Consider the following 6,470-nt stretch of genomic DNA (forward strand, 5'->3'; position numbering starts at 1 on the left):
AGCTCACACTCTAGTAAATGCCTTCTTTGGACCACTTTCCAACCCATATATGACGGTGATTTTCTTGGTATTTTTCCCTTGTAAAATTTCTTCGAGCTAAGAAACATTTGTGGTTGCTTCAGAAGAAAAAAAAATCTTAATTTGTTCAACCATAGTGAAGAGAGTTGATAGGAGTCATCGGAAAATTGCATAATAGAGTGTTTGAATTGTTGTGGACTTTGTCTTTGACTTCACAAATGACGACATGCTCTACCATATGAACTGCTCAAACACTAGCACTCTATTCTACTTCCCTCCAATTTCGTGCTCCCAATAAATCCGCAACATTACTCAACACATTCCCACACCTTGTCTTTTGAAGTTTGAAAGGGAAGAGTGAAGGGCATAATGGAAATAACACAAAGAGAGAATGACTTTTTAAATTTTATTACTTTTTATTATTTAACAGTATTGTCAGAATGAGGTAAAATTAATGTACAAAAGAAAAGGAAACACTTGTGTAATTTTGTTAAACTTTAGGGAAGGTCTGTGTAATTTACTAAAACTTCATTATTTATCTATCTATCTATCTATATATAAGTAAACTTTACTTGAACAAATCAAAGATTCTATTTTATAATAGTCATTAGATCTTTTTTTTCTTTGTGACAATTGTATTTAATGAAAAAATAAATTACTTATATTAGTGCTATTTGTAACACCTCAATTTTCGGTAAATAAATATATATTGATATTTATTAAGTATGTATTTGAGTTTTTGTAATTAATTGGATTAAGTAAATATTTTAGGGTGAGATATTGGGATGAAATTGAGTTTTAATGATTAGTCATGTGGACCATAAATTAATAGAGTTTTTAGAAATTAAATAAATAAGAGAAAAAAGTTTTTGTTAATTAAAATAAGGATTTCATAATATTAGAAAATAAATAGAGTAAATTGATATTTTAGAAAATAAAGATATGTTTTAATTGATTATTTATTTAATAAAAGAGTATAATAGAGTTCTTTTATTATAAAATAATAAAATAAAGAAAAATAGGATAAATGATAAGCTCATAGTACTCTGCCATATAAATAACCCTTTTAACATCAAAGTAGTTTTTATATAAACCTACTTACCTTCTGTTCTCTATTTCTTTCAAATTTGTTCTGTCTTCTTCTTCTCCCAAGATCCTTTTTTTTCTTGCATACGCTCAAATTTGTTCTAGTAAAACTATGATCCTAGACTCGTTAAACGTTGGATCATTTTGAAATTTGGACACCGCTTGTGGAACACATTTTCACACATTCCCACCATTGGGATTTATGAAGTAATGTCTAAAGAGAGAGATATGCCCCTCGCATAGAGACAGTAAAATCAAGGCTCTAATTTGTTCTCTATCTCTCTAAAGCTTGAAAACCCTATCAGAATCACTAGAGGAAAAACTTGAGAAATCTTAGGAAATCGCTAGAGATGTTGCTATTGCTACCGAACTACACAAGTGAACCCGCTTAGAGTTAAGGGATGAGTTATTCACACTTTGGGATTAGAATCAACATGTGTAAGGATCCATAAAGGATCAATTTTGGGTTATTTTGGGGTTGCTTTATGAAATTCAATTTTTTTTCTCATGCTTTTAATCACAAATTAACTGTGTTTGATGGACCAATTGATGTTCCGATGCAAAATTATTGTGAAATTGATGTGTTCTATTCCCTTATTTTGCGCTTTAAAAATTTATATATGATTATAATGTGTTTCTTTCTTTTGTTTATCGTACCAATAAATTGTATGTTTGATTGTTTTATTATCATGAATTGAGTACGCTTTCAGTTTATTTGTGTCACGAGATATCTATTTGATTTTAATATATTATTGTTTAATTAACTATCGACAACCTCCGTATTTTGCTTATTGATGATGATCAAAAGATTTTTTTATATAATACTCCATGATACCACGTGAATGTGTAGGGTTGCGCTTTGCTCTTGAATCAATTGGATAATCATAAAGTTATATAAATAATATGACAAGATTTACTATATTAACGTTAGAATTAGACTGTTGGAAACATTCTTTGTCATGCTTTGGTATCATAAGCTTATTACGTGTTGGTGATTATAACACATATATAATATATATATATATATATATATATATATATATATATATATGTGTGTGTGTGTGTGTGTGTGTGTGTGTGTGTGTGTGTGTGTGTGTGTGTGTGTGTGTGTGTGTGTGTGTGTGTATGTATGTATATGTTTTGGTATCAATTGGTCGTCAAACACAACAATCTCAGAATTATAATCATAAAGGAAGAATCACAATACAATAGACATCCCAAAATAAATCTCAATTTGATCCCTTAAGGATCCTTACACATGTTCATTCTAACCCCAATTGTGATAAACTCATCTCTTACCTCTAAGCGGATTCATGTGTAGTTTGGTAGTGATAACAACATCTCTAGTGGTTCCCTAAGATTCCTCAAGCTTTTCCTCTGGTTGCTCTACTAGGGTTTCCAAGCGTTAGAGAGAAGGAGAAGGGATTGGAGCCTTTATTTCACTGCCTCCGTGTGAGGGATATTTCTCTCACCACAGACATTATTCCACAAATCTCAACGAGAAGGATGTAGGAAAATGATTCCCGAACACGGTGTTGAAATTTTACGATGATTCAACTGTTAACGAGTCTAGGATCATAGTTTTACTGAGATAGGTTAGGGTGTATGCGAGAAAAAAAGAGCTACATGCGAAGGATATTTCTCTCACCATAGACATTATTTCTCAAATCCCTACGGTGAAAATATGTGAAACTGATTACCGAAGCTGATGTTCCAATTTCATTACGATCCAACAGTTAACAAGTCTGAGATCATAGTTTTACTGGGACAGATTTGAGTGTATGCAGGAAAAGAGATGATTTTGGGAGAGGGAAAAGGGAAAACAAATTTGAGAGGAAGAGATAGTGTAGAGATGTATCGTAAATGTAAAACTGACCTCATATGTCTCTATCTATAGCTAGGGTACTCTCAACATATTATTTACTCTATTTTTTATTTTATAATAACAAACTTTATTTTACTCCTTATCAAATGAATAAATAAAATTTCCTTTTTATTTCATAAAAACATATATTTATTTTATTTACCTTAAAACTATTATTTTAATTAATAAAACTATTTCTCCTTATTTATTTAATTATAAAAACCTCAATATTATCCAAAATTTATATTTATTTTCAAATAAAATTATTTTTGTTTTATGAAAAATGAGATGTTACATCACAAATCCTAATATATAAACCTTAAACTTGTTGGATCAAGTGGCCTCGGAATAATTAAGAATGGGGGGTTGAATTAATTATGAACGTGTCTTGACTAATTAAAAATTTATTCTTCTTAATGTTACTAGATTCAATTAGGCTTTACAACTAAGTTATGAAAAAGTAAAGAACAGAAACAATAACTTAGACAAAAGTAAAGCAGAAATAAAAAGTACTTAGTGAAAAATAAAGAGTGTAGGGAAGAAGAAGACAAACACAAGATTTATACTAGTTCGGTAACAACCCGTGCCTACATCCAGTCCCCAAGCAACCACCAGTTCTTGAGATTTCCAATAACCTTGTAAAATCCTTTACAAGCAAAGATCCACAAGGGATGTACCCTCCCTTGTTCTCTTTGAACAACCAAGTGGATGTACGCTCCACTTGAACTGATCCACAAGAGATGTATCATCTCTTGTTCTCAGTATCACAACCCAAGTAGATGTACGCTCTACTTGTATCACAAAGGATGTACGCTCCAATGTGTTAAGACAAAGAATTCTTAGGCGGTTAGTCCCTTGAATCTTTGTAAGGGGAAACAAAAGATATCTCAGGCGGTTAGTCCTTTGAAATATTTTGTTTAAAGGGAAAGGGAAGAAACAAAAAAATTCTCAGGCAGTTAGTCCTTTGAATCTTTTGTCAAGAGGGGAAGGGAGAATCGAAAGAATTATCAGGCGGTTAATCCTTTGAATATTTTGACAAGAGAGAAGGAATGAAGAAGAAGAATAGCACAAGTTTTTGGTCAATGAACTTTTCTTGAAAGAGAAAGTATTGAATAAAAACTTTTAGAAAGATGAAGGAAATTTGTTATGCATGAAAGGAATCAATTTTTTTAAATTCATGTCATTGTCACATATTTATAATCATTTGATGACTCAAATTAAAGTTTGTGACTCTTGACAATTTTCTTTAAAACTAGTCAATTTTTAAAAGTTGTCACTCTTTTGAAAAACTAGTCACTTTAAAAGTTGTGACTTTTGAAAAACTCTTCAAAAACAAGTCACTTTAAGAATTGTGACTTTTGGTAATTTATTTTTTGAAATCAGTCATTGGTAATCGATTACCATCATAGTGTAATCGATTACACATCAACAGATGTGACTCTTCATGTTTAAATTTGAAAATCAAAACGTTTAGAAACACTGGTAATCGATTACAAGTATTGTGTAATCGATTACACAAGTTTGAAATGATTTGAAAAAGTTTTATCACAAGTTGTGACTCTTAAAATTTGAAATCTAACATTTTAAAACATTGGTAATCGATTACATGATTATGGTAATCGATTACAGCTTTGTAAATCAGTTTGAAAACAATGTTGGCTATTGGTAATCGATTACTGCCTTTTGGTAATCGATTACCAGAGAGTAAAACTCTTTGGTAAAATTTTTCTTTTGAAAAATTCTTTTGAACAATATTGTGCTATTCAATAGTTTTTGAAAAACTCTTTTAATATTTATCTTGATTAAGTCTTCTCTTGATTCTTGATTCTTGATTCTTGAATTTTGAGTCTTGATTCTTTACTTGAATCTTGAATCTTGATCTTGATTCTTGAAACTTGTTTGACTCTTGATTCTTTGGTATCATCAAAATAATCTTGGAAGGCATTGCTTCCACAAAACTAACTAAGCCAAAAACCCTAAAAACTAACTCATACCAAAGTCAAGCATATACACCCTAAATTAAGTAAGCCCTAACCCCTAAAACCTATTGGTAAAATAAATCAACTCCTCTGAACCCTAAACATAAATCATACACCCTAAACCCTACAACGCATACCATAAACACTAAATTATGCACCATAATCCCATAAAACCTAAAACCTTAAACCATAAACCCCTAACCCTAAACTATAAGCCCTAAGCCCTAAACTCTTACAACAAACAAACTAAATCCTCAACTCTTAACCCTAAAATAAGTAAACCCTAAACCCCATATTTATTTCTTCCTTTTATGTTTTGTCTTTTCTCTAATCAGAATATTTGCACAATTGATGAATACATAAAAGAAATAATTATATGAACGTCCACTGAAAGACTCGTTAATTACCACATTACATGACTTATCCATGTTTGTTTCACAAGCACGTAAGTTACAAACATTGCCTTAACAATAACTAAATGTTCAATCTTCTCCTAAATCAACAAAGTGTGTGATCGACCTCATCAAATTGGTATAATGTTGCATTATACTAATATAAGGTGTAGGCCACTGTTTTGCATGATAATGACTATGTGTTAACGATAACAAAGCCGTTAGCGATAAGGGACAATCGTCTCTTAGAAATACTTGTTACATAGGCACATACACATTCAAATGATCACAACACATTTTATAATAAAAAATACACAAACAATATGATGATATTTTACATGAACAAAATGATAGTTATACACATGACCAATACATATAACACGATATACAAAACAATCTCTCAGTGGTTGACTTCTAAGAGGAAAAAACATCATGCTTTGTTGGAGAGAGAGAGAAAAGGATAACATTATACCTTGATGCAATTACATAACCCATGTCGGTTATATTCTTCTACTTATCCATGGTAACCTACATGTAACAATTTTAATGAGATTTATTTATAGAAAATTAATCCATCAAAACGTAATAAAAAACTTATATACCATGAATAATCCATCAACAAGTAGCGATTGTTTTTACTCCTCAAATCTGTCTATGCCACCAAGTAGGTTCATATACTCGTCAGACCATTTTGCAAGTTCTTTCAGCAAATGGTTATGAACCAAAGACCATGAATCTTCACCAATACCTAATAAGGCAACAATTGCACGATATCCACAATTACCATCATCTTTGACATCGACAATGTTTTCAATGAAATCATGAATGCATGGATGAAATTGATCAAACATGGGCATGTTCCTTTTTGGTTTTGGTTATTCACATGATGATGCAGCCCATTTCATTGAAGAATTTCTATTTTGCATAGAATATAATGCATTCACATACTCTTAGTAAGACGGATCACGCTTCATGGATCTTTGATGTTTGATCATCTGTTTCTTTTGAGCACCTTTTGTTTTCACCTTTTCTGGAGAAGCACACATAGAATTTAGATCAAGGTAGGAAAATTCCCGAAGTTTACACTTTAGAGTCACTTTGCCACATACATTAAGCTCTTTAAATCGCTTG

This window comes from Glycine soja, chromosome 13, assembly GCF_004193775.1.
Source record: "Glycine soja cultivar W05 chromosome 13, ASM419377v2, whole genome shotgun sequence".
Classification (NCBI taxonomy): domain Eukaryota; kingdom Viridiplantae; phylum Streptophyta; class Magnoliopsida; order Fabales; family Fabaceae; genus Glycine; species Glycine soja.